The following is a 15967-nucleotide window of genomic DNA, read 5'->3' as shown; positions in this document are numbered from 1 at the left end:
GTGTTCACAAACATACAAGTTCTTCACTTGATGTTAAGGATTGGATGGATTAAGTTTAAAGGATATATTTTTTGAATACAAACTTTTTCATACGATCTAAAACTTTGTAGCTGATAACTTTTTCATTCAAAGTTGTTTAATAGCTCAAAATGTAATTCTAAGCTCTCTAATTTTGAAATCTTGAATTTTTAATTTTTCAAACGATCTCGGATGAATACAAACTTTATATCAAAGTTTTAGATTTAGTTTTTCATTTGAGATCATTTAATGGTGTAAAAATGTGTTATAAGTTCACATAAGAAATACAAAGGCACCACGTCATCGATCCGCACCACCCAAACCAAGCACTCCTATTGGCTGAAACTCCCATCTCTCTCCACTCCAACCAGTTATTCTCCTCCCTCATCCGGTCATTCCTTCTTCCTTTCCTCCACTCTCTCATTCTTTCCCTCTCCTTCTCTCTCCTTATCCATTTCCACAGGAGCGGCTGGCCGGCAGGATGCGGCGGTCCCGTAGAGGCACGAAAGTCGGTGGGGCCCGGCCTCCAGCGGCGGCGCAGCGGTCTCTCAACGATGGCGTTGCGGGCTCCTGCGGCACGATGAGGCGGCCTCCAGTGGCGGTGGCGGGACCACGGCCTCCGGCGGTGTGCGGGGGCCCTGCTTCCCCAGCCTCCGGAGGCGGCGCACGGGGGGCTCAGCCTCCCCGGACGGATGCGGTGCACGGGGGCCTACCTCCCCAGCTGGAGGGGGTGCACGGGAGCCTACCCTCCTCGGCCGAAGGTGGTGCGGCCACATTGAGGCGCGGGCCCTAGCTTCCTCGGTCGGCGACATGCAGGCGTGCGGCTTTCTGTGGGGGCGCAGCGGCTGGTGGAGTGCCAACGACACGCGGCTTCCGACGGGGGCGCGACGGCTGGTGGAGTGCCGATAGCGTGTGGCTTCCCGCGGAGGTGCGACGGTTGGCGTGGGTGCGGCTGCCGGCGACATGCAACTCCCTGGCGGGGCCCGGTGGTGAGGCTCCACGTGTGGCTAGCAGGCGGCGAGGGCGCGAGGTAGCGCAGATCCACGGGGGAGCAGCGCCCGTGAGGGCCCGACAACCGGCGAGGCGGTGCACAGGGGCTGGTGGCCGGCGGCACGCCCCGCTGGCAACTTTTTAATTTTTTAATATTTTAATCGATTGCCAGTGGTGGGTGATGGAGTGGCCGACCCCTGCAAATGGCATGGAGTGGCCGACCCCTGCAAATGCCATTTGCTGCTAGGGCGGACCACCGCCTCACCCGCTCCTGAGATGGTTTACAAAGGCGGATATTTTACTTACTCCTGCAAATAGCTATTTGTAGTTGCGAAAAGTAGGAATGGGTAGCGCTCCCGCCTCTGCAAATGCTATTTCAACCGCCCTTGAAAACCCTTTAGTAGTGTATGATGATATTGATTGTAGTTCAATGTAAAAGGACACCACTCTTTTAAGGTGCGATTATTGCCATCGAAAAGATTTTTTGAAATAAAGGAGACGGGCAATTGCACAGCCGCAACAAGGGTCATTACCGACGGAATATCAGTCAGTTGGCAAAACTATCTACGATATGATTTTGCACATGGTTTTAGGCCCAAGTGTCTATGCTGAAATGTGTTTGTGTGTGGGTGAGGTGGTGGGGGTGATGTAAAATATCATCATTGACAATCAGATATTGCAGATGTTTTTTTTCTAGAAAATCATTTGTAATAAATCACACAGCTCTGCTAAGATGTGTTTCGTAGCTAGATTTATTTTTGAAATAAATCTACAATACATAATAGATGTTTCTTTTGCATAAATCTCTCTCAGATGTATATAACTATTGAAAGCAGTTCACCTAAAAACCGGGTAATAATATAGCTATTGTTTTGTCGTTATGCTGAGCTTGGTAATGAGATTTGTTCGAGGTAATATATCATATCAACCATCGTGTTTAATTAGTAAATCTTTAAAATGTTTGCAATTTTTTTTGCCTACCTAAATGGAGTTCGCACAATTATATTATTGTATGATGGTATCTTCACCTCATGTATGTTGACACAATCTTAAATATCCCTCCGTTCCTGTGTAGTGTATAAGCGCACACGGATATAAAAATACAAACTTTACAATTGTTTACCAATAATTTAGTCAATAATTGATTTTTTATTTTTGTAATGTAAGGAAGTGAGCTTGCCTCAACTAGTTAGAGTGGGAGGTATGGTCGTGCATTCTAACCACCCAAGTTCGACGCTCGAATTTGGGTGCCTATTTCTTCTTCTTAAAGAAAAATCGCATAGCTTCTCCTAGGTTGATCTAATTTTTGTAATGTAAACTTGATATGGTTGAATATGTAATCAATTATACTCTCCAATGATTATAAGTTTATAATCATAAACAATATAGTATAAGATAAATAAATGGTCAAAATCTTATTCAGAAAACCATACCATGTCATGTCACGTCTTATAAATAGGAATAGAATGAGTAGTATTTATATATCTCACAGCAATACTAACTAACTTCTGAAATCATTTCCCATGATATGATGCATATCTTGGTTCTTAAATATATGGCCCATTGGCTTTTTCCAAACTAGGTCTATCATCAAAAGTATTTTAGATTTAATTTGTAGATTTATCTATTTGTATAAATATTTTTAAAAAATAGAAATATTCAACTGAATAAAATAATTAATGGTGTATCATACATTTAAGAACGGAGATAATAATGATGAAGTATATTCTACCATGTCTTTTGGTCCTTGCGTACAAGGATACTGATGCTCTGTTGCATGATTGGTTCTCCATGTGTCAAAGTTGATGACAGTAATTATATTCCTAAAAAGTTGAAAGCCAAGGACAATTATAAAAGCGATTCATCGTTGTAATATATATGATGACGTGTGGGCTCGATCGAGTCTTCCACCAAACGGGGAGGCGTAGGAAGAAGAGCTGCCCTCTCGAGGAGATGGGCATGGGAGTGCAGTACACAATACTTCAAATTGTAGATCGTTTTAATATTTTTAGATTCATATATTTTACCATACATCTAGATATACATTTAATCTAGATATACACTTATGTCTAAATATGTAGTAAAAATTATGAATCTAAAAATATCAAAATGATTTACAATTTGAAATGGAGAAGTACAATTCGGAACGGAGGGAGTAACTTGTAATATGTGTCGATGTGGCTGAGTTAAGGTTACGGAAGCAATGGCCCCACATTCGAAAGACCGCAGCAAGGGAAGCAGATATCATGACCATCACAATGGCCATCGTTTGGCCGCATTCGAGATGCCGGGTCTGTGAATGCACATGACGTGATGAATTTCATTGGCCTGTGAATCACAATCCCGAACCCTGAAAGATCGCAGGAACTCGCCTGAGCTGGGGGAGACGAGCCCACATGACATGAATTTCCCTAACCACTGCCGTTTATTCTATCTTCTTTTATCATGCGTGCTGACACATGCATGGATCACGCCAACAACCGTGACGCGCGCGGCGCCATGCGCGCTCTCAGCGGCGACGCCATCACCTTCAAGAACAAAGCATTGCTCGCCGTAAGGTCAACGCCGACACCGTCAGCCGGCGGCGATCATTCGAACTCGCGCACCAAATTAAGCGGCCACGAAGCACCCGATGTGGATCCTCGCCAGACCTTCACCGGGGCAGTGCCTCCGCCCTGTTCCGAACGGCATCATCTTGATCTCCTTGGACCCCGGAAGAGGGCTCATCACGTCCTCCCCTTCGCCGCCGGCGAGGAACCGCTCCGGCCTGAACTCCTCAGGTTTGGTCCACGCCTTCGGGTCCCTCCCAATGTCCTCCGCCATGAACGTGAAGCGCACCGGCGAGCCATCAGGCGGCGGTGCTGTTCCGCCGACGGTCGCGCCCTTAGCTTCGAAGACGTCGCGCAGGATGAATGGCACCGGCGGGTGCAGCCGGAGGCTCTCGAGAATGACGGCGCGCAGGTACGGTAGGTCCCGGAGGCTGCGCGACGAGGCGAGCGAGCGTCCACTCGATGCATGCCACGACCGTCTCGGTGCCGGCTCCCAGAAACCCCCAGAGGAGCCTGACGATCTCGTTGTCCCTGAGCGCGCGCCGCCGGGCGTCGTCGGCGGCGTCGAGACTGTTGCCGCCGGCCGGATCGCCATCGTCGTCGGGGACGCGAAGGTCGAGGAGCGAGTCAACGTACGAGCTGATGCCGCCGCCGGCGCCGCCGTTGCTACACCGAGACCTCCGCCGTGCCTCGATGACAGGGACGAAGACCTCGGCGAGCCTGCCGCGGGTGCCGACGAGGTATCTCCACTGCCGCCAGCGCACCAACCTCGCCACCCTCGAGCTCGCCAGAAGCCTAGCATTGATGTTGTAGTGGAAGAACTCGCGCAGCGTGCGCCGCATGGCGCGCAGGTCGCGCTCGCCGATGGCGCCGTCGCCGAAGCACAGGCACGCCGTCAAACCGAGCACGGCGTCGTACAGCGCGTGGCGAATGACGACGACGGCCGCCTCGCCGCCGGGTCCTCCCCGCCGGGCGGACGAGCGGAGGTCCGAGAGGAGGGCCTCGGCGGCGTCCCACTGAAGCGGCGCGAGGCCGGCGAGGCACTAGGGGTGGAGGATGCCGGCGGTGAGGTTGCGCCGGAGCACGCGCCAGAGCGGGCCCTAGGGCGCGCTGTTGATGCTCGTGGTCTTGGGGTACCCGGCGTCGAGGTCCACCGGGAAGGGCACGGCCGGGTTGTCGGAGGAGTCGGCGTGGTCGATGATCATGCGCCGGGCGACGTCGGCATCCCTGACCTCAATTACTGTTGGCATGATCCTGGTATTGCCGGCGCGCCTACTGCCTCGACGGTAACCGGCGGCCGCGGCGAGGCCAAGGAAAACGATGACGACAAGGGCAGCCGTGAGCAACGGCAGGGGTTCCATTGCTCTCGTCTAGCTAGAGCTCCGTCCTTTGTACTTAATCAGTGTACTGTACGTAGTATTCCAAATGTCTTGTGTCCAAAAATGGGTACATATAGGTTGCCAATTATGCTTGCAAGCTCGTGCAGCCACGCGTGCCTGAACAAAAAAGGTTAAGCTCCAGCCATCAGGCAGGCCAAAAAAGGTTTCCGGATTTAATGATACATACGGTTGTGTCTGTCGGTGGTTGTGCAGTGGGTGGTGAGCTCTGTGGTAGACGGAGACAGGGCACGTATATTCTTCTTCTGCTCCACAATCCAGATCGCAGTTCAACCAGACAAGACAACCACGTTGCATTTGGGATAGGATAGGCTACTTTTTGTGGTCCTTGATTTGGTTGTTGCTGATTCATTGCATGCTCCTCCTCCTTGCCCAGGCAGCGTAGGCGATGCAGAGCAAAGTCTTTGGAGGGAATAATTTCTTCTACCTCTAGCACACTCTTACTTCCTTCCATGCCCAGAAAAATGGAGGGGCTTAAGAATTAAGAGGTGTCCTCCGACTCCTCACTTGCATTGGGCTCAAGTTATGAACCCTCACCGATGGAGAGCGGACATTTTGTACCTGGTGAGTTTCTTACCATCTCATCTACACAACACATATGTATTATAAGTTAATATTGCAGTACCATGTTATACAAGACCCAGTTGCAGAATTTAACAGATTGAAGCAAATCAATGGCCAGAAAATTCTGAAAAAATAAGTTGCGTGCGTATTCAGCACATTAACAAGACAATAAGTATATCCAACTAGCAAATTGGTTTTTTAAATTGCATCAAGCATCCATAATCATGACATCAAGAGCAATTTGTAGTAAATAAAATTTAGCAGATAATCCAACGAAATTCATCCAAAATACAATGACACATAGACAAACTTATAAGCTAGCTACAGCTAGCCCAGGAGAATGCTCAATACGATGTCAAGCTAAACACATCAAAGAGAATGGCCAACTCATATTAAGCCATAAGCTTCTGGTGCAGCTCAGCCAGGATGCTGCCAATCTTTTCGTCATCATGTAGTGCTTTCTTCATGCTCCTGCCAGCATCTTCCAGTCTTGAAAGTTCTGCTTCTCCACGTTCTATCTCCTTTACAATCCGTTTTCGTTTCCAGCGAAGTTGCACAAGTTTCATCTCAAGCCCCGCTAGAGCTTTATAGTTCTCCTGAAGCAATAAATCCATTTGTGCCAAGGAAGGTTCCTTCTCAAGTCTCTTCACGTTCAGCTTGCCACTGGTAGAGAATTGGCCTTTAGTCCCGGTTGGTAGGGTGCATATCTCTCGGATATCCATCCGGGATAAACCAACCGGGACAAAAGGGGGGTCTTTAGTCCCGGGTCTTTTAACCGGGAGTAAAGGACCCCCTTTAGTCCCGGTTGGATTTCCCAACCGGGACTAAAGGGGTCCCCTTTAGTCCCGGTTCGATTCCAACCGGGACTAAATGGCGCTTGCATGGCACTGCCGTGACGCCTGAATTTTTCATGCATGCATCACGTATACGTAGTACCGCGGCCCTTTTAATTTGTTAACCTTGTAGTTGAGATTTTTTTAGAACGAAATCAACTAGTATTTAAACGAATGGGATTTGTAATTATACAATTACTATATATATACACAATCCTTATACACAATTCATATACACAATTCAACTAGCTTAGTACAAATCGATCATATAATTAGCGCGTATTATATATACAAATAAATCAAAGTATCTTCCTACGATCTTCCCGTCGTGGTGTTGCTGATCGGAGTGTCTAATTGTCGTCCATCGTAATAAAATTCTCCTCTTGGATTTACCACCTCGTCCATTATGAATCCAATGAGACCTTCACATATTGCCGCTACTCTTTCTTCCTTCAAGAGTCCTTGTTGAATATTTAACATCTATAATTTGGAAATTTGTGAATGTTACATGAACAAATACATATAAGGAGCTAGAAAATAATTAACTAGTAATATATTTATTTTACGTACTTTAAAGTTGTGCGGCGTCATCTTCGGTCCCTTGGGTCCCAAAAAACTGTGCATGTGCTCACAGATGTAGTAGCCACATAGATTATTCCCGGGTTCCTGTCTTAAACACTTCAGTGCGGAAAAAAATAAGTTATGAAATATTCATGTTATACAATGTAATAAATGTGCAGACTGCATACGTACCGGGAAGTCTGTGTTCCATGTAAGATTTTCTTTGAATGGACCTTTGTGTGTCCTTATGAATTGTTTCCATGCGCTGCGGATTAGAATAATGAATGACATAGTGTAACAGGGATAAAATTTAGGAAATAAATTTTTGCATAGAGATAAAGGTCCATAATTATTACAAGCCTAGCATGTCTTGCAATTCTTGGTAGTCCACCAGATCTTTCCTTAACGAATTAAAGACAGTGACGTGGCTTCTTTCAGGCTCAATTATAATAAGGATCCAGTGGAAGCTGCGTGCGTAAAATGTTCATGCATATTAGAGCTAACTAACATGTAGAGATAAGGAAAAAGACATCGAAAGTAGACGGTATACACACACTTACTTGAAGTTGTATGGAAGTAGTATGAAATCCTTGAATGTTTGTTTGTGTAGGAAATTGTATAGTTCCGCAAAGGTTTTTTCCGGCGCTAATTGTATCTGTTGTTGGTTAACTACAGATGGATCCATGAAGCCTACATGTAGGTACGCCTCTCGGCGGCATGTCTGAATTAGCATCCTACATGAAATGGAAGATGAAGTTAGTACGGTGACGCACGCCAAAATTTACATGTAGAGATAATAAACGGACACTTACAGAATCCAAGCGCTGATCAGAGAGACGTCCAGGGCATCATGATGGTACACTTCGTATATATCCTTGAAGTCTAGCCACAGCACTTGCTCCCCTTCACCGTGAAAATCTATCGGTTTTACCTTCATGCCGATCATCTCCCTCGAGTTGGCGGATGCCATCATGTACCATTGATGGAATTCGTACATCTTTGTTGATAGCTTCCGTACCATTGAAGGCTTTACTAGAGGTTTGCCTAGCTCATAAGTCCACTTCGGCTCAGGGGGCGGTGCAGTTGGCGTCTCAACTTGCCCTATGCATTCATCAAGTCCCAGACCTGTTTCTTCCATGAACTTCAATACATTTGCTTGTTGATCCAAGGGCATTGCTTTTACCCGTTGAGCATCTTTTTTTGATAAATGGCTGAGGTCGGGGACTGGACCGCTGGAGGATGATTTTCCTTTCCTTTTATCCTTTTCATCAGCCTTTACTAGAGCCCGTTCATAGTTTGACAAGAGTGGTATCCTTTTCTTGGCTCCTTCTTCCATCCTGATAAAAAAGTTTAAATCTCGCCGACTTACTGGCGGTGGCTCCATCTCCCTTGCCTTTTTTAATTCGGCTTGTTTCTTGAACCACTCACTGGCCTCTCGTTGGATTTCTGCCCACTGTTCTTCATGAGACATTGCCTCCCAGCGTTCCTTACGAGCCACTTCAGGGTCCTTTGTTTTCTTCTTTCTCTGTCTTTGCTTGGCAGGCGGTGCTCATGACTTCTTTAGTGGTGCTGCAGGTTCCTTCAAGGGGGCCGCTCTTGGTGCCGGCGACGGTGATCGGGGAGGGGTGTTGTTATTGTCGTCGTCGCTCCCAGCACCAGGATGTGGTGGAGATGGAGACCTTGATATAGATGGAAGGGACGGTCCTGGAGCAGGAGATGCCGGTCTCGAGGTATGAGGAGAAGGTCGCTGCTGGGGATCTACGGGGAGCGGTCTTGAGGTCTGAGGAGATGGCTCCGTGCTGGGAATAATGATGTAGCGTTTCTTCCATAGAATGATCCCATGAAGCGCATCTGCCAATGTCTTTTTCCCGTCGCCTCCCGGGAAGTCGAGCTCTAGACCTTCATACTGGGGATTAACTATTTGCTCGACGCAGACGCTGGCGTAGCCTGTTGGAATGTCCATGCCATCACTGCTCTGCCCTGCCAGGGTTGCTAACGCACTCCCGTACGCTACCTGTACATATAGCAGAAGTAAACAAGTTGAACTCCGATCTCGAGGCCTGGATCAATTGACAAGATTGCATAAATATTATGTATAAGTATACCTTAATAGTGAGGTTGCCGACCGGTGCATGCAGCTCACATGAGGTCCGTTGCGTGATGGCATCCACGGGGAACCGTTGCTCCTCCATGGGTAACCTGGGCGTTTTCGCATCGGGGACCCCTGTAGAAGCACAACTGCTACCGAGGCGTTGAGAAGGGCTGGCGGTGTTAGGATTCGGCATTGCTCCAGATTGGGCCAACTCCGCAACTGCGTCGGCCACCCGCCGATTGATTTCATCCATCATTCTTTGTTCTAGCATCTGCCGCCAGCTCTCCTCGATCTGTTCCTTTCTTCGCTTCCGGCTTCTGTAAGAGGCGCTGTCGCCTCAGAAAGCGAACTTCCACGGAACCACCCCGAACCCCCGGCAACGTCCTGGGTGCTCTGGATTACCGAGGGCCAATGTGAGCTCATCATTTTCTCGGTCCACCCTCAACCTCCCAGCCTTGGAATCTTCAATGTTCTTCATGAGATGTTCGGCCTTCTCACGTATTGTGTCATTGAAAATCAACGTCCCATCCTCTTGGCTTTGGGAGCCTCCATGAGCGTAGTACCAGTTCTTTGATCGTTCGGGCCATTCAGTAGTTGCAGGTACGATTCCCCGTTCGATCAGATCTTGTTCCATCTTCCTCCACTTGGGAATTACTGAGCCATACCCACCTCGCCCCAAATGATGGTGGTAGCCCTTCTGACTAGCATTTGCTGTGTTGGTCGTGATCTTTTTCACACCTTCTTCACTCCTCTTGTATTCAACAAATGCATCCCAGTGGTCCCTCAACTTTGGCCACGCGTTGAAGTCTGGAGTTTTGCCCTTCTTGATGTAGTGGGTGTCCAGCATCTTCTTGAATGTCTGGAATTGAGTAGCCATCTTCTTAAGCGTCCACGCTTTGACATCCTTCTCACTATATCCTTCGGGGAATGTGAAATGTCTCTTCACGTCTTCCCACAGCATATTCTTTTCTGTCTCTGGAAGGGCGTACGGATTATCGCTTCTGCCCTTCCATTCTCTGATGCTGATTGGCACGTTGTCCCGGACGATTGCCCTGATTTGACTCACGTACTTCTTTGCTACTTTCTCGGGAGCAACCGGCCTGCCCTCTTCTGTAACTTCGGTGATGACAAGCCTCCCTTCCATCACCTTTGTACGACCTCGGGTCTTCTGCCCTTGTGTCGATCCGGAGGGCTAACAGTTGAAGATTCGTTAATTAGTACGTAGTAGTAGCGGTGGCGTGAAACAATACAAGAATGGTTGTATATACCTCGCTGGAACCTTCCGCCACGGCAAGTTGTTGCTGCGGCTATTGCTCTTCATTCCCATCGGCGGACATGTTGAGGAACATGTCCGCTTGGGTGCCCTCTTCATCCGTGTATGATAGTGGAACGTTGTCGCCACTACCATCACCAGCGATTATCTGCTCCATGATATACCTTGCGGTCTCATCGTCTGCCATTTCAACTATTGATGGAGACATACATGGAATCATACATGACAGTCATAGAAATCATCTTACTACAAATTTGTACAAAGTCCTACAAAGTCCGGAATCATACATGTATATAATGAAATCATAAAATAACATGAATCGTACAAAGTCCGGAATATTTATACAAATTTCTATGAATTTTGACGAATTTCTACAAATTTCTATGAATTTCTACAAATTTCTATGAATTTCTATAAATTTCTATGAATTTTGACGAATTTCTACAAATTTCTATGAATTTCTACAAATTTCTACGAATTTCTACAAATTTCTACGAATTTGTACGAATTTGTACGAATTTCTACAAATTTCTATGAATTTCTACAAATTTCTACGAATTTCTATGAATTTCTACAAATTTCTACGAATTTCTACGAATTTTGACGAATTTCTACGAATTTCTACGAATTTTGACGAATTTCTACGAATTTGTAACAATATCCACGTGCGGTGCCTAGATTGTGACGGCGGCGATCAGGGCGGCGGAGGCGGGACGGCGGCGGTCAGGACGGCGGTAAGACGGAGGCGGGGACGGTTCACCGGAACCACGGGCGGTGCCTACTACGTTGTGATGGGCGGCGGGACGGCGGCGATCACGGCAGCGATCACGGCGGCTACTCGGCGGAGGGGACGGCGATGCATCCTACGAATTTCTAACTTCATTTTCTCTGTATCAACTCTAACTTAACAAACTAACTAGAAATCTAACTTAACAAACTAACTAGAAATCTAAAAATCTAACTTCACAAAATTAGAAATCTAAAAATCTAACTTAACAAAATTAGAAATCTATCTAAAAATAAAACATAATTTTATAACTTAAAAAGAAAACCCTCCCGGCGCCCCGGCCGGCGCGGCAGCAGACCTCTCGCGCGCAGGGCAACGGCCGGGGCGGCGGGATGGCGGCGGCCGGGTCGGCGGGACGGCGGCGGCCGGGGCGGCGAGGATGGCAGCTGCCGAGGCGACGACGACGACGGCGGCGTAGGCGGGACGGCGACGAGACGGCGACGAGGGGCGACGAGGATGGAGCCAGCGACGAGGATGTGGAGCCGGTGGCCGGAGGCGACGAGGTGGCCGGGGGCCGGGCGCGTCGACGGACGAGGAGGGGATCCAGGCGGGCCGGCCGGGGGACGACGACGGCGCAATGGGGGACGTCAACGGCGCAATGGGGGACGACGACGGCGGCGGCCGGCGAGGGAGGCGGACGGGCGGCGACGGCGGAGAACGCGCGGGACTTGGCGAAATTTTGGCTAAGTGTGTAACTGGCGGGGGGTAGAAGGGAGTACAGTGCCTTTTAACCCCCCCCTATTATCCCGGTTCGTAATGGGACCCGGGACAAAAGAGCCTTTTATCCCAGGTCCCGTCACCAACCGGGATAAAAGGGGGGCCTTTTATCCCGGTTGCAGTTGGCAACCGGGATAAAAAGGGTACGTTCGGGCGGGAGACGAAACGTACCCTTTTATCCCGGTTGTCGTTTGCAACCGGGATAAAAGGGGGGCCTTTTGTCCCGGTTGCTGTTAGCACCCGGGACAAAATGTCTTTTTTCCTATTTTTCTTCTCCCGCCTGTTTTTTGGAAATGGATTTTATTTTACCTTTTCACTGCATTTCAGGATGAAAAACAAAACCTTCACAGATTCTGTACATGCAAAAATATATTTAATTAACGAGTAAATTGACAATAAGTATGAAGTAATCATTAATTTTATACCAACTCATCTAGCCTGTAAAATATTTATTTTACTGCATTGCTGTGATCAAGAAATTATTCAATTAAATTATTTGAATGCGCAGAAAAATCCATGTTAGTATGTGGTTAACAATGTTCATGTTTATCTAAAAAATCTTCACCTAACAAATTTAATAACACATGAAATCATACATAGGGTAAATGACAAATTGTATCAATTAATACACAAAGGTCATGTACATTTAACGCATTACAATACAACGTTGTAAAATTTCTTCTTCACGAAAGTTCCTTGATCATGCTCGCGGCGTAAGTACGGAGCCTCTTCTTTGGATAGCAGGATGCTTGGATCAACTTCAACGGCGAATGGAGGCATGCCATCAAACTGATCATAATCATCTGATTGGTCTGTTTTATCCTCGACTCCCATGATTTTTCTTTTACCTGAAAGAACTATGTGGCACTTTGGCTCCCATGTCTCTTCTGGATTCCTCTTGGGTTTGCTGCACATGTCCTTCACATAGAACACCTGATGCACATCATTGGCAAGTACGAATGGGTCATCACTGTATCCAGTCTTGCTCAGATCTACTATTGTCATTCCGTACTGATCTTTGGTGACGACAGTTAGCTTCACCCAATTGCAAAGAAATAGAGGGATGTACAGCGGTCCGTATTCGAGTTCCCATATCTCCTGTATGAAACCATAATACGACTCCTTGCTATTATTTCTGTCCATGGCATCTATGCGGACACCACTATTCTGGTTCGTGCTTTTCTGGTCCTGGGCTCTCGTGTAAAATGTGTAACCATTTATCTCATAGCCTTGGAATTTGATGATTGTGGTAGCAGGTCCCCTGGCTAACCAGGCAAGCTGTGGGTGAATCTCAGAGTTACCCATAAGTTGTTGGCGCAACTAGGAGGGAAAAGTTTCCATGTGATGACGGGTAAGCCAAGCATCGGATTTGGTCGGGTTTTTGGAAGCTACCATCTGCCTGTGCTGCTCGATATACGGAGACACAAAGGATGACTATTGTAGAACAGTGTAGTGTGCCTTGTCGAACAAATCAGTATCATTGCTCAAACTTGATTTCCTTCCAAGGGTGCCCATTCCTCGGAGCCTCCCCTCGTGGTGTGAAGTTGGAACCCCAATCGAGTCAATTGAATAAATAAAATTAACACAAAACTCGATCACCTCCTCTGTTCCATATCCCCTGGCGATGCTTCCTTCTGGACGGGCACGATTAAGAACATAGTTTTTTAGGACTGCCATGAACCTCTCGAAAGGCCACATATTGTGCAGGTATACAGGTCCGAGAATACCAATCTCTTTTACTAGGTGAACCAGTAAGTGCATCATAATATTGAAGAAGGATGGTGGGAATAACAACTCAAAACTGACAAGACATTGCACCACATCGTTTTGTAGCTTTGATAGCTTGGATGGATCGATTGCCTTCTGCGAAATCGCATTGAGAAACGCGCATAGCTTTACGAGCGGCAACCGGACATTTTCTGGTAGAACACCCCTCAGTGCAACCGGAAGCAACTGGGTCATCAACATGTGGCAGTCATGAGCCTTGAGATTTGTAAACTTCTTTTGTTTCATATTTATTATTCCCTTTATATTCGAGGAGTACCCAGACGGGACCTTCATACTATTCAAGCATTCAAACATGCTATCCTTCTCTTCCTTGCTGAGAGTGTAACTGGCAGGACGTAAGTAGTGCTGTCCATTATCTCTCTTTTCCGGATGTAGGTCATCTCGTTGCCCCATGGCTTTCAGGTCCTATCGTGCTTCCAATGTATCTTTTGAGGTTCCATAAACACCCATGAAGCCTAGCACGTTCACGCAAAGATTCTTCGTCAGGTGCATCACGTCTATTGCGTTGCGAACCTCTAGGATTTCCCAATAAGGTAGTTCCCAAAATATTGACTTTTTCTTCCACATGGGTGCATGTCCGTTATCGTCGTTCGATACAGGTTGGCTACCAAGTCCCTTTCCGAAGACTACATATACATCCTTCATCATCTCGAACACACGCTTTCCATTACGGTGTGCAGGTTTTTTACGATGGTCTGGCGTCCCTTTGAAATGCATCCCGCTCTTTCTCAGCTGGTGGTGAGCAGGGAGAAATCGACGATGACCCATATAGACGACCTTCTTACAGTGCTTCAAGTACATGCTGTCTGTGTCGTCTAAACAGTGGGTGCATGCCCGATATTCCTTATTTGTCTGTCCTGAAAGGTTACTCAATGCAGGCCAATCGTTGATGGTTACGAACAACAGTGCTCGTAGATTAAAGATCTCTTGTCTATCCTCATCCCACACACGTACACCTTCTTCCTTCCAGAGCTGTAAAAGGTCATCAACCAACGGCCTTAGGTACACGTCAATGTCGTTGCCGGGTTGGTTTGGGCCTTGGATAAGCGCCGGCATCATAATGAACTTCCGCTTCATGCACAGCCAAGGAGGAAGGTTGAACATACAAAGGGTCACAGGCCAAGTACTGTGACCACTACTCAACTCACCGAATGGATTGAATCCATCAGTGCTTAAACCAAACCTTATGTTCCTTGCTTCACTTTCAAAGTCTGGGAATGTTCTATCAATTGATCTCCACTGTGCCCCATCTGCGGGGTGTCTCAGCATCTTATCTTCCTTACGGTCTTCTTTGTGCCATCGCATCAACTTAGCATTCGCCTTGTTCCTGAACAAGCGCTTCAAGCGTGGTATTATAGGGAAATACCACATCACCTTCGCGGGAACTCTCTTCTTGGGAGACTGCCCCTCGACATCACCAGGATCATCTCGCCTGATCTTATACTGCAGGGCTTCGCAGACGGGACAAGCATCCAATTTCTCGTATTCATCACCACGATAGAGGATACAGTCATTAGGGCATGCGTGTATCTTCTGAACATCCAATCCGAGAGGGCAAATAATCTGTTTAGCTTCATATGTTGTGGACGGTAATTCATTATTCTCGGGGAGAATCTTCTTGACAATGTTCAACATCCCCTGAAATGCCTTATCGGACACACCATTTTTTACCTTCCATTGCACAAATTCTAGTGTCGTACCTAGTTTTTTATGGCCCTGCGGGCAACCTGGGTACAACAATTTTTGGTGATCATCTATCATGCGCTGCAACTTTGCTGCTTCCTTCTCAGTTTCGCAATCTCTGTATGCATCTCGTATCACCTGACCAAGGTCATCAGTAGGGTCATTTTCTGCAAACTCATCTTCATAGGCCTCGCCCATTGTAGTACCTGCAAAAGCTTGGTCTGCAACCCAGTCTGGAATGGTGTCATCTTCCTCCTCCTCCTCGCCATCTTCCATTACAACCCCTAGTTCACCGTGCTTGGTCCAAACCAAATAGTTAGGCATGAAACCGTATTTAAACAAGTGGCTGTGAATAGTCCCCCAGGAATCCTTTGAATACTCCTTCCTGTTATTGCATTGGAAGCATGGACAACATACGAACCCATTCTCTGGCTTGTTCGCTTTTGCCACTTCGAGAAAATAATGCAAGCCATCAATAAACGCCTTGCTCCGCATGTCTGCATTATACATCCATTGCCGGTCCATCTGCATCGTATTACGCATGAAAATGGATTACACTTGACAATGGATTACGCGTGAAAATCGATTAAAGATCCAAACAACATGGTACAATACAACAACATGAAGATCCAAATACACATATTTAAATTAAAGTCTCAAACAACATGATACAATACAATAAGCCATCCACTGGTTATTATCACGGAGGACTTTA

At 47.1% G+C, this 15967-nt stretch overlaps 2 pseudogenes; both read right to left on the bottom strand.

Moving 5' to 3' along the window:
- Positions 1 to 3476: 3476 nt before the first annotated feature.
- Positions 3477 to 4918, bottom strand: LOC111258336 (annotated as a pseudogene).
- A 9017-nt stretch (positions 4919 to 13935) lies between these two features.
- On the bottom strand, positions 13936 to 15777 carry LOC111258203 (annotated as a pseudogene).
- Positions 15778 to 15967: the final 190 nt, after the last annotated feature.

Source organism: Setaria italica, chromosome VIII (genome assembly GCF_000263155.2).
Source record: "Setaria italica strain Yugu1 chromosome VIII, Setaria_italica_v2.0, whole genome shotgun sequence".
NCBI lineage: Eukaryota > Viridiplantae > Streptophyta > Magnoliopsida > Poales > Poaceae > Setaria > Setaria italica.
This window is presented reverse-complemented; position numbering and strand designations above follow the sequence as displayed.